We start from the raw sequence: 14,092 nt of genomic DNA, 5'->3' as shown, positions 1-14,092 counted from the left end.
CTTTCTGCAGAGCTGTTTGCCTGCTCAGAGACAGAGAAAAGAGAGTTGCAATATAAGTGAACGGACATCTACATGTAAAACAAACTCCACACCCGAGCTGGTGATCAGCTGGGTGCCCCAGAGGATGAGGAGGTATCTTAAGAATGCTGCAGCTTGTTGGAAGAGAAAGAAGGGAAGTGGAAAAGGCATGGAGGTGCAGAAAAAGGAGAACAGATTTTTCATTTTAAGGATGACATTTACAAATACCATTCCCTTTGGGTGAGGTTACATTCAAGAGACGGCTCAAGGAATAAGTAATCTGAGATGAGGTTCTATTTCTATTTGCTTCTGAAGAAACCTGAAATTCTTTCAGAGGAACATGAATTAAGTCTCACAGCAGCAGCATGTATGAAGCGATGACTACTCCCCATTTAGTAGATAGGAATAAAAATGGGTATAAAAATGCAAAGGGGCCATGTAACTGGTAGAAAGGCGTACAGGAAACCTTGGAACAGTACAGAAATAGAATCCAGACCTCTTGACTCCTACACTTGTGTTTAACCACCAAGTCATTCTTTCCTTAAATATTCAAGAAGTTGAAATCTACACAGCAACAACAAGTCAAAGATCTGAGCAATGCTTGCCTTAGGTTTTGTTAGTATATATCTAAAATAGTATATGCATAGACAGGAAGAGATAATTATCTCAGGTGTCACATAGTAAGTGTAGCATAAATGGCAAATTTGTTTTTTTTTCTTGATGTACTGATGGAGCAGGACTCTAAGTTCATTCTTGTTCCTAACTGGGAAAGGATTTCAGGAAATGGAGTTGGGAGCAGACAGTTAGTACAATCTTGTTGACCTTGGGCCTTTCTAAGGACAATCAATCAGATATTTATAAATAAATATATAAATAAATACACAAGTGTTTTGCTTTGATAAAGACAATGCTACAAGGAGGAGGAAGGACCAAAGATGAACTTTTTATCTCTAGTAAAAGCTTCTTCAGGGTTTTAAATATATAATAAATTATAAAAAAATGAAACAACAAATAAAACTGTAAAGATTACTGCTTATTATCATGTTTGAATGGAGGTATGGCAGCAAAGGTAATCTACTTCTGAATGATAGGTGAATTATTAACAATATTATTAACAGTATTAAACAGGAAAGACTACACTCAAAAAAACCACAAGCAGCTCTTAGTTCTAGAAATCTAAGAGTTGCTTCTGTTTTGACTGGTTAATGTTTAAAATCTCTCTTCTGGGTTCAATTTACTGACTTAAAGCATCATACAAAGAAGGCAATTTTAACAAGTCTAACCTTTCATGACTAAGAAAAACATCTAGTTATGTTTTCCAGTGTTTGATCACTATGCAGGTTCTGTGACACTGGCTATTTACTTTTGGTCTGAAACAAGGCCCTTCACAGAGGGTGGTATGTGCTCTTTACTGAGATATCTTTGCATTCCAAGACAGCTGTATATCCAGTACTGTTAACTTGGTTTGAAGGCATCAGTCTCAGAAGCAAGGAGAGACAGAAAACATTTGCCTCCCCTAAGTGGTTAGCCTAGAGTGACCCTAAATAAAGATGAAGAGGAGAAGGAGAGGCCACTTGCTTTTCTTTTTGGTTTTGTTTCCCAGCTCTGGCATTAAAGTCTATTAGCCTGAATGCATGTGTGTTCTGTGTCCTGATTTCTCGCCTCACTATTTTTCAGTGCTGTTTTGAAAACTCATAACAGATTCCTTTCAATTGCTGAGCTCACTTAGTGAGCAGCCTATTGCACCCAGTAATTAAAACACCAAATAAACAAGACACCAATGCTTCAAAAGCAATGTTCCAGCTCAGAGACATGCAGAAAAAAGCTAATTTCTTCATACAGGGATAAAGACACACGTGCTTTTTGCCTTGTTCCAAAGGAAAGGAGACCTCAGGCCAGGTTGGCATGGGAGCTCTAGGCCAAGCATAGCATCTGGATGCTGGCCTTCCTCCCCACACTGGAGCAGCTCCTGACTTTGTCTATACAACAAGATAGGGATGAACAAACATGAAGGGAATTGGCACAAGATCAAGCTACCAGAGCAGCCACATCCATTACATATCTCCCTGGAGCAGAATTGCCACCCCTCATTAAGTTGCAGTCATTATTTGTTATTACTGAGTTTATATTGCTTCATTGGGGTTTTCAGGAACAGAGTTTCTGGGAATTGGCTGTGGGATGGTTTAGATTCATTTTCAGTTCAGAACTAAACTGTGTCATGCTGACAGACTGCTGAGGATAATTTATATTAAAGAGAAAATGCACACTCAAAAATTCAGGTAGTGGCCAAAAAAAATTTTGTTTATCACTGACTTCTGAAAATTTGACATTTTCCACAGCCCCATCCTGAGACTACACTGTGATTTGAGGGCTGTACCCTAGTTATGATTATCCTGTGGGACACAGGTTAGAAAATGGTGCCTTTTTTCTGCTAAAAATCATTCCTACATTCAAGATTGATGCCTATTACAGCAGGCGAAGCAGGTGAACCTCTAAGCTAGGATCCCTTACAGTCTAATGGCAACATGAATTACTGGATTTACTAATGAGATACTCCAGGAAATTGATAGCAGTAATTTTTTCAGAGAAGTAATCTGCCCAGATTAAAAAAAAATGTAGTTGAACCTTTATATAAAACTCATTGCAAACCTGAAACAAGCTTTGTCATATGTTATTTGTTTTTAATTAGGAAAAGAAGAGTACAGGGCAGATTTTCTAAACAGCTGTATTTGTCTGTCTCATAGATAAAATTCAGTGTCTTCAAAATTCAATGAAACAAACCTGAAGTGACAATAAGGAAGAGACTAAAGGCATAGTAAGAATGGTCTGTGTTCACAGCATTAGAGGGTATGTTTGTGCATGTTGTGATGCTGTGACTCAAACCACTACAGCGTTAAAAAACCAAAGGGACTCTTCTGATTCATGGGTCTACACTTGCACCAAGAGAATGATTATATTGTAGCAGAACACATCAGTATTTTCAACTCAGAGGTAACATCGACTAGTGAGCAAAGGTCAAGCTGTATCTGATTCAAAACTAGAAGAAAACAGTGCCTTGAAGATCTCTGCTGCACTCTGACAAGCATTCATTCCTCAGGTAAAATTACTGCTGTTCTTTGGTGCAGCACCAAAAATACACGAAGAACAGAGATAATTTCCTGGGGGATTTTAGTTTTCCACCTTAGTAGCATAATCCTATTATTTTAAAAGACATTTGATTAATTAACTTTGCAGATAAAAACCAGTGAATAGTATTTTATTTAAGCCTTGCAGATTTAACAATCATTTCTATCTCATTGGTCACCCAGAAAAAGCTTCCTCCACTTTCCCATTGGGCAATATTGTTTCCATGTAGCTTCCAGAAGCTGTAGAATTGCTATGATACATCTGCTACCTACCATCATCTTGACATGTCCTATTACTTGTATTGCAATCATGTCTAGTTGACCTGAACAGATTGTGTTTGTCTGGGCTGGCCACTTCTTGACACAGAAACATCCTTACTCAAAGGATTATGAGAAATGGACAAAAAGAAAGAGAAGAAGACCACTGAGACTGTCAGACTCAGCTCCTCAGACTGTTCATTACCATGAAATGACACAGCAGTGTTTTCTACTGTTACCATGGCATTTTGCAAACAACTCCAGCACACTGGCTAGAAACTAAATGGGCAAACCTCAAGGATTTTGGCAGCTTGAATAAATGTCTGCAAAGATCTGGCTGGACTTGGGGACAGACTGTCCTTTGCAAAAGAAACCACAGAAACTGGTTGAGATGCACCCGTTTTCTAAGGGCCTCTACAAAGTCTAGAGGAAAGGGTATGAGGCAAAAAAGATAAACAGCCACAAAGCGAGCAAGGCAGGGCAGTGACTGGAAAAAAGTGTTCTGTGGCGTGCAATCCTGTATAGTGAAGAAAAGCAGAAGGGAATAAGGAAACAAAGAGGTGAATGGAGGAGACTGGAGAGAGAGAGATGCTCCCTATGCATGAAGAAGAACAGGATGCAGATGAGAGCTGCACTGCCTTGTGTGTCAAGTGATTACAGTCATGGGCATATTCCCAGAGAACCTCTCAGAAGGTCTCCAGGCCCATGATTTTGGAGAAGGGCAGGTCCTCCTGAGAGATAGTACCAGCTGCAAGAGAAGCAGGGACCACAGAGCTATAAAATGAAGATTATAATTCTGTAGAGTTGGCAAAGTTTAGTGGTTTCATTTAGGAAACCACTAGGGGCAGAAAGAAGCAGAGTGAACCCTGCTAGGTCACTAAATCATAAATTGCTGGAGTTGTCTGGCTCTTTTTTTCTTTTCTCAAAGCTTCCTATCACAGGTTATGTGAGAGTTTAAGACTGTCTCTTGGGTTGGGATGAGTATATTCTGTTCTGAATAAACACTACTTATAGTAAGACTTATTGCTTCAAGTAGTGCCTCCCTTTCCAGGAAAAGAGTTCAGCACATAAGGAACACCCTGTGATGACACAGGGACAGTGAGGCCACTGGCCAGCCTCTTCTCCGGGGTGACTTGGCTGAATGTGGCAGTGTCAGATGCCTTGCATCTGTGTGCTCCCATTCTTGTGCTATTATGTACACATCCCAGTCTCAGCTGAGGCTGCAAGCAGGAATAACAGGAAAAATACCACAACAACAGCTGTTTTGCTGGATTTTATGGAACGGAAGCCCAGGAGTACTGGAAATCTTCAAATAAATCTTTTTCCCATAAAAGAATGCATGAGCCATGAGTGCTTGTGAACAAGCAATGTTTGGCTAGTGAGCTTGCCCTTTTGATGTCTACAGCTTGCCATTACATCTATACTCAATATGTAGTAACTTGCCACCATCTACTTGACTGCATATTTCTTCCCTAGAAAGACTGTTCTTGAATTAAAAATTCCAAAACTGAGAGCAGTCCTTACGAAAAACGTAATGGGTTCAACAAGCTAGTGAACAATCGCATAATGCTGAAAACTACATGTGAGTACTGTTTTAATTTTAAGAGTCAATCAAGGAACCTCTTTTTATGTGAAGTATTTCAAAGAAAACCAGGTCATTTGTTCCATGTGTGGCAGGATGCTGTGTGCAAATATTCTCCCTACATTTATGATCTTGTAGTAAAATGAACAGACAACCTACAAAAGATTCACGAAGCTTTACAACGGCTATACCAGCTCACTGTGATGTGTTACACACTTTTCAATGTCAATAGAAAAAGGTGCATAAGGGGATTGTGATCCAAAACAGGATTTGTTCAACATCTAAATCACTCTGGAGGGATGACTAACCAGTTAAAAGACTCCAGCACTAGAGATGGGAACCTGTGGTCACTCTGCTGCTCTGCTGGAGTACTCTTGCCCTTTAGAGAGTTCTTCCTAATGCTGAAATCTGGCTTGCTGCAGTGCAATCCCATCAGTTCTTGCCTTGCCTATGACAGACATGGAGGGCACACGATTTCCTTCCTCTTTGCAGCAGTCTTTTGTGCATTCAGTGACTGCAGTTCTCCCCTCAGTCCCCTCTTCAGTGAGTGAACACACTCCTCAATCCTTTCCAGACATCTGACTGATCTTACTGCACTTCTCTCCTCTCCTTCCAGCTGGGCACAGCTTTCTGTCTGCACATTGCCCTAACCACACTTGCTGCTCTAGCTAAAGGCATGGCTGATTCAGATCCTCACAGACCATTTTTTCCCACCACAGAGCTGTTACCTCACCTATTGTTCCTCACTATGTACTTGTACTGCAGACTGCTCCTGCATGGCTGGTGAACCTTGCACTTTACTGGTTTGGTGCAAGACCAGTTTCTGCAGTTTGTCCAGTTTTTACCATTTGAATCCTATCCCCCAATATGCCTGCAGTTCCCTCCCACCCAGTGCTATGTGTGCAGATTTGAAAAGCAGATTCTATTCATCATCTACGTTATTAATGAATGTAATGAACAGTGCCAGGCCAGACCGACTCCCGTGGAACTAAGAACCAAGGAGCTCAGTTTATCCCTCTATTTTTACAGCAAATTGCCTGTAACTACTGAGCGTTGTTTCCAAACAGTTTGATACTTTCATCTGACCAGGTTTCTCTTTCTTGCTTACAGGAAGCTCTGCCAGAAGCCTATGAAAATCAAGATACATGGCATTTACTGCTTCTCCCTGTCAGCATGGTAAGGATTACCTCATCCAATGATGAAATCAGACATTTTGACGCAGTTTGTTCTTCAGAGAGCCACAATTTTTCCTTTCAGTACTTATGAATAATGGCTTGACTAATTTTTCCAGTGTTTTTTCAGGAACTGAAATAAGCTGAGCTCTCTCTAATACTCTGACTTTTCTTTAAAAAGAGAGAAAAACAAGTATTATGTATGCCCTCTTTTCTTCTTGATACCTCAGCTTTCTTGAGAGAACCATAAATTTGAAATTACATCAGATAATTCTCAAAGTATTCTGAGTTGTAATTCATTAAGACCAGTTCATTTGAATATATTTGGCTTCTTTATGCCCTTTCCAACCACTTCTTTCCTTACTCTAGGTGCAGACCATACTGCTTTGCTGTGGTGTCTGTTGTGCTGATTATCTGCCTGCAGCTGGGTCCTGAAGCCCCTGAGTCGAAAACAGCACATGGTTTTCTGAGTAACATTTCCCCTTTCTGTTCAGTAATGACCCATTTCCCTGGGGTTTATTTTACTGTATATTTCTTTCGTGTACCCACAGAAGTGTTTCTTCTTAGTCTTTATATAATTTACTCATATTACTTCATTTTGTGTCCTTGCAGTTATGTTTCAATCCCATATGGTAGTGCCACACTGGTATACTCATGTTCAGCAATCCTCTAGTTTCTTAACACCTGTCTTTTCTTTCTGAGCAGACTTTCCCTTACGTCTGTCCAGAGCTTCCCAACCAAATCTCTGAACATTTTAAAATATGCATTCTGGAGGTCTACACTCTTTGTTTGTTCCCTTCCAATTTCCAAAAGAAGGTCATGGAAGCTGGAAGCACTTACCTCCTCTGAAAATAAGATGTTCATTGTGTTTTTATTATTCTGATCACAAGGCCAGCATTTTAACTGAATAGCAAGAAGAGCTCTAGGCCTTCTGTTTCTTCAGCATGTAGAGATATTTTCTGCCAGACAGCACTAAAGTGTGGATGCCTCTCATGCATTCTTATCTGTTCATGGTATCTGATGCAAGGTGCAGAGAGTGCTTTGTGAAAGTTTAAAAAAAAATGGCAGCATCTCCAGCTGCAAAAGTATCTTGTGCTTCTAGTGCCTATCACAGAAAGCAACCTCATATCATCAGAGTTTTCACAAGGGCTACAGAGACAGCTGACTATGTCACTCTTAGACACAGTTGGTCTTGCTGAAAGAAATACAATTGTCTCTGTGGGTTTTTAGCTATATCCATTAAAGTGCATTTGCCCAAGTATATAAATCATCAATGTCAACTGCCCACAAGGTAGCAGCACAACTGTATCTTCCTGAAATTGTATTTAATCTAGACATATCTGCTACCTGATAGCAACAATGGCTTTGAAAATTTAGATGACAAGCTAGACAAAACTTGTGCATTTGCTCTGTGGTGAGAGAGCACATTTAGAAGGCATTAGACCTTATGGTTTCAAGAGCCACACTCTGCATATTTTTCAAATTCTGATCTGCTTGTATTAGAAACTGATCTCAAGCCTTTCAGCTGGTGCCTATATCTATGACATGTAAGATGATATGTCTGAAGTCATCAAAATTCAGCCCATATATGTCTTACTTGAACAATGAAATGCTGATGGAACAATCAAAGCCAAGTAACAAATCAACAAACTAATCTACATCCTTCCAGCACACTTCCTAAAGTGTGATGTAACCACACAAAAATACCACAGCCTACAGTTAACACATCTCACACAAAACCTGAGTACTTTGCAAATATTAGGGAGGGCAGACCTAAAGTAAAAGTTGCATCTTTTACTGAAGAAATGTTGCATTAACTGAAGAACACCTACACCTCTTCTTGCTTTCATGTCCTGTCCTAGAATTGAACTAGAATCAGGATTAGACAGTTATTACAAAGTGGGGGAGAGGGTGAGAAAGCAAAGCTTTAGAATATTTCTGACTATGATGGAATATTCCAGAAAACAGATTATAAAAATGTGGGAACATAGTCTCCTCATAGGGTCTGCAGTCTAGGCTTACCAGTTTAACAGAATTCAATAGGCCAAATAATAAGTGGGTAAGAAATCTTGACCCAATTAAATCCATGTCAAAAATGCTATTTATTTTTATGGGACCAGGATTTCAGTCTGGTCATATTGTGTTCAAATCCTGACCTTTTTTAAAAAGGAGAAAACATCATACAGTGTTTTAGACATCTACACATTCATATTCATACAAACCAGAATGTTTTTTGGGCAAGGAAATATACATAGGTGACTTTGCTGTGTGGTTAAAATGGGCTGCTGTTCCAGTATACACACTGTAGATGAAAGCATGGACAAAGAAACACACTGCAGTGCAGGCAGATGGTGGCCAAGGAGGTGCTCTTTTGAGCTATGGTTTTTGTTATGAAAGCCCATAACTCCCTAGATCCGTGTGAGTTATATTATTCTCAGCAAGATGCAATGAGCTCAAATGCTACTCAGGAACAGAAGAAGTCTCTCTCTGTTGAGCAGATTAAAAGAGGCCAGTGCTGTTTGCAAGAGCTGAGTGGGGTGTTCTGGAACTCCAACACACTGGCACCCAGAACCCCAGATAATTAGCTCTCCCCCAGCTGCTTAGCCCAAGATCACTGCTCTTCCTCAACAGACAGGACCATAACAAACAGGCATACCTAGCAAGGGGGAAACCTGGGTCTGTGACTGTGCATTTGTTCCTTCTGCTTTGAAATCTACCCTGCAGTCTCAAACAATGCTTCCCCACCTCAGCTGGCTACAGCTGCACAGTGCACTCCATCTGCCTGCAGACTGCCTGTGCATGCCTGCCATGGGCACGTCCTGTGCTCTTCACACTTCCTGTCGCTGTTTACAGCCAGGCTGAGAGAGAATTCAAGAGCTCCTGTGCTGGCTCTGGCTCCCCACACCTTTGTAGGCTTCTGCCTGTCCAGAACCAACATTGGCTCTAGTGCTCTGATATTAGCTTAAATGCATTACTCTAGGCTAATGAACAAAGGAAAACTAGTACAACCTACTCCCAGGGATGAAAGGAAAAGTCAAGAGCCAAGAATATCAAAGTGATGATGTCAGTTCAACCTCTTTACAAAACAGTCAAGTGGAAAGATTGAAAAGGAAGGCTGCTCTTTTACTCCAATACAGGTCAAATAAAGAACTAAACACTCTTTCTCCTTCCCATTATTACAGTAGTACTAGAGATTGGGCTCTTTCAAATTGTTTCCCTGCTACAAAGATATTTACTTTCTTTATACAGGTATGTCCTCACACAGTTAATCCCCTCTAGGCATTCAGAAAAAGAGATAACTATTTCTACTGGCTGTATTATCTACTGTCTGTTCCCAGACCCGGAGCTGGATGAATTGTTTATGGTAATAAGTGATTAGTTTAATTTAGTACATTTTTCCTACTTGTGACTTGACCATCACATTATCCTGACTCCTGTGTTTGTAGGACTAATCATAAATATTCACCAAACAGATTATACAAATACATTTCAATTGATGAGTTGTTTGTAGACCAATGTCTTTGAAAATATCCAAATTACTGTTTAAGCCCCCAAGGGTATGTGACTGTTTGCATAATTCACATGCCATCATTTCTCACAGAAGATGTGAAACCTTTAAAATAGGAGAATAATGATGAAAGCATATCAGTTACTGAACAGATAATAATTATTAATACTAATCTGTATTAAAAATTGTTTTTAAAATGTTTAGGACACTCAAATAAATTGTTAAACTAACAGTTTAAGTAAACACGACCCCTGGAAACCAAGAGTGAGATGGGATTATGAGAAGAGTTATGAATTACTTTCTTCTATTTCCAAAAGCTCTGCTACTTCTAATTTGTCTATTATCAGACAGTGCTGCTCTGCAATGACCTCCAAGGACACTACATATAATGCAAAACCCACATGCAACTAGTCATGGAAATTTAAGTAATAGTAAGAGAAATTTGGCTGAACAGACAAAACGTTATATAGAATAATTTGTTTTGTAAAAAGCATTTACAAAATTACTTCCAATTATGAAAGGAGGACTGAATTAATTATTGCCTTTTTATGAACCACATGGACACTTCAGACTTGTGAGAATATTTCTTTTAAAAAAACCATGTGCAAATAGAATTCAGAATTAGGGTTAATAGGGTCATCAATAATAATCTGCTGAAGCCATAGAAAAATGACAGCAGAAAACTTCAGGTTTCCAAGGCATAAAACTAAAAGCTCAGAAATTTAATCATGAAAACTCCAATTTTATCATAAAACCTTAATAGAGCTGGCTACAAAAATGTACTTCAATTCTTATAAACTCTCAGACTTGTCCTGAAATCAGCAAAACCAGAGGTTTTACATTGCTTTTAATAACTTCCAAAGCTTAGTGAGATATTAGAATTTGATTGTATTTTAATATCATCTGAAAGATTATCCAACAGCTGCAATAAGCAATACGTAGCAGGACCTCTTCAGGGTCAAACTTTGTGTATAGGAAGAGATGAGATTATTCTGCTTTTATTAGAGAGGAATTCATATGCATACAGGGCAGCAGCAACATGAAGCGGAAGCTTTCCAATCCTAATAGCTGCCTATGGGCTCAGATTTCCCAGGCTGTTGTGGCACATGGTGCTTGGTTGTCAGGCAGTTTGGGATGATCTCTGGTGGGAGGTTTAGCTTGGAAGAGCAAGCTGTGCTGTCTGGTGGCCATGCCAAGGACAGCGGGTGGCACTTTGCATTACAGGGCTGTGCGTGCGCCTGCCACTCCTGTGCTGAGGGATGTTCCACTGCCATGTCCGGGGGACCAACAACTCTTGGGCTCAAGGGACATCAGGGGACACAGGGGACACCTAAACATTCAGGTGGCTACCTACAGGACCCTATGGATTGCACCAGTAGACAGACTGGACACCTTTGAAATAAAGGATGGATATTTTCTCTGCTTCTTGTGTGGATGTGACTTCTAATAAACCACCATACAATTTTTTTCTCCTCCTCTTTAAGCCAGCAAGGATTCCTACCCTCCGAACCCAGTAAGGTCTTAGTAAACAGCAAAGCAATTGTTTTCAATTTCCTGTTTAAAGGAAAGGTTTAAGGGAACATTGGCATGCTGAAAAAAATGCAGGCTTTATTTGCTAAGAAAAAATTCCATTATAAAATTAATAAGCACTTATCAGAATTCACATGAATCTCCAAATGATTAAGCAGATGCTTCCTACTGTGATTTGAAAATTATTTCTCTCTGTTTTCAGCACTTTTCAGTTAAGAATCAGGAATATTGGTCTTTAATTCCTATATGGAAATATTTAAAACTCTTTCTAATGTGTTTGTGATGTTTTCCTATGCAGCCCTGCACAAACATTTCCAGTGTGCTATGACTCAGTACTTTTTTGAAGCAGCAGAAATACAATGAAAAGTCTGTTTCTCATAGTATTTTGGCAGAAAACAGCTCTGTGGGTTGGTGTTGGCAACACCACAGTCTAAGAATAGGGCATTTCTCAGGCAGAAAACTGTTGAATTTGGACATGAGCTAGGTTTGCCTAGGCGTAAAGAAGCCACTGTCTTCAGGGAAAAGACTAATTTGGAAATGCTTATCCAACAAGTTAGTGTGCTAGTGTCTACCAAAATAATTATTTCCTGTGAGGAATATTCAGAATGAAGTAATCTCAAAGGATCTATTCCATTGGATGAGTGAGGTTGCTGGGCAGCCCTTTGACACTTCCTCAAAGGGGCTCTCATTGTGTGGAGTGCTCTATTCCAGTTTCAATTGTTCATAAATATGAGTAATGCTTCCTTCCAAGTTTGTGTAAATGGGAAGAACTGTAAAAGTACAGTGCTTCACCATGCATGCACTCTGCTGATAGCACTACCACCAATCATTGTGAAATGCAGGGCAAGACAAAAAGTAACAACAATGAGGATGTGAAAGAGTGAAAGCTTTTAAAATGAGCTTGAACATGACAGTCTTGAAGCCTAATATACTGAGCTGAGCCTGGGTTGTGCTGGTTCTGATGAACCCAGAGGAGGTGAAAATGCTTTCTCTAGCTAAGGCTTTATCCATATACACAGGCTATACAGATTGTTCTCTAAAAATAAAGGCAATTCCTTGGAAGCCTCAGCTACAGCATTCCCTTACTATGGGTAACATTTGCCAAGTGACTCAAGTGTCTACACCACCAGTTTGATTTCATTCTTACTTTGCCCAGGGGCTCTGGATTCCTGATTATCCATACCATTCATGCCCTGCTTTTGGCAGCAACAATTTTGGTCTATTATTTCCCTCCAAAAGGAAATGCTGGCACAAATGGCAGAGAAGCCACGTCTACTCAGATCACATTGGATGTGTAATTCCTAGGCTTGGGCTCCTGTTCCACAGGACTGCCATTCAGCACAGCCCCAGAAAGCCTTCATCCCTCAGCAGCCCTTTACAAATCTTCAGACAGGACCTCCCATGACACTCCACCTTGCCCTCAGATATGAAAACCCAGTCCCAGCAGACAGAAATCTTTGTACTGGTATTTAGAGATCTATGTAACTTCTCTGAAGAAGATATACACAGTCAGATCTGGAAGCTGTCTTTTCACACAATGATGAATTTTGAATTTGCCTGCTCAAGATTTCTAGGTCTTAAGCTCTTTGGAAGATGCTGCTTCTTATTTAAAATTGCTTGTAATATATCTGCAGTGCTTATTATCTCTTTTGTCTTCAGCAGGACAAAGGAGAAGGAAGTAAATTATCTCCCTTTGAAAGAATGAGACATGCCAAACTCCTTCCTATACTGGACAACTGCTTTGTTGCTCTGTCTTCCATGGTAATATGTAGGGTTCTTGACCTTCTCTACCCAAGAGGAAAAAGCACCAAGCAGTTCAGTCAACAAAAATCCTTCTTCTAGCCCTAATCTCTAAATGCTTTTATTACACAAGATTCAGCATACATATGTACTCACCTGTGGGCCTTATTTCAGGTGTTCCTACCTAAACACTGGCCTCTAATGAAGCAGCAGCCATATGTCAGATTACAGGCAGGTGACAAAAGGAGTTAATCATGCAGCTTTGAGCCATTTTTCTGCTACTCATTAATCAACCTCCTTTAAGACTTGTTCTAACAGTTCAAACCAAAAATACCAACAGCCAGAAGAAATGCTTACAACTCTGAAACTTGGATGAGATTTTTAACCTGATAAGAGCCAGGAATGTTCATGTGTGAACCCCTGCCCCTTGCCCAGCAAGCACTAATGAACACCTTCATCTAGTAGCATTAAAATATTCAGTCTGTCAAGGAAATGTTTTTCTCAAATAGGGAAGGCTTCTCTTAAGCTCTTTCAGGTTTATATGTGTTTGATGGCAGTGCTTAGTCCTATGTTAGTGACACACTAGGACTGCTATATTGAGGGCTGGAAACAAAAATTTCACATCTTCCCAGAAGAGAAAGTTCCCTTTCCACCATGACATGTCATATTTAGTTCTGGCCCTGGAAGGTTCCTACATACCAGACATCAGTTATAACATTCTAAGTAACAGAAAAACAAAATTGCCTCTGAAGGAGTATATTGGTACTTCCGTCTAAGGATAATCCTTGCACTTGTGATGTGAAGGTACCTAGACTCACAGAAGGAAGGATGTAAACTTGGAACATAGTGAACATTCATCAGTGTGCATGGGAAATGACAACATGGAATGAAGGCCATCAGAACAGTGGTCAGACCTTGCAAGTTACACAGCTTACCAGGGCTACTTGTAGAGGCCCCCAGCTTTGCCACTAACTTAAGGCACACATCCTCAGGCACATTTCGTCCCTTTGTTGTCATTTCATTCTCCATGTGTAAAGTGAAGATAACAACACATCACTTTATAAAGAGCTTCAGGTGACAAATGCAACATAGCTCCTTGGGCTAACTTACTGGACATAGTAGACACAATGGAAGAGAAGCCAAGTCTACTCAGACTATT

The sequence above is a fragment of the Agelaius tricolor genome, unplaced genomic scaffold (assembly GCF_023055355.1).
Source record: "Agelaius tricolor isolate 1412-34295 unplaced genomic scaffold, bAgeTri1.0.p SCAF_10, whole genome shotgun sequence".
Classification (NCBI taxonomy): domain Eukaryota; kingdom Metazoa; phylum Chordata; class Aves; order Passeriformes; family Icteridae; genus Agelaius; species Agelaius tricolor.
The sequence above is the reverse complement of the archived record's forward strand: the minus strand, read 5'-3'. Positions refer to the sequence as shown.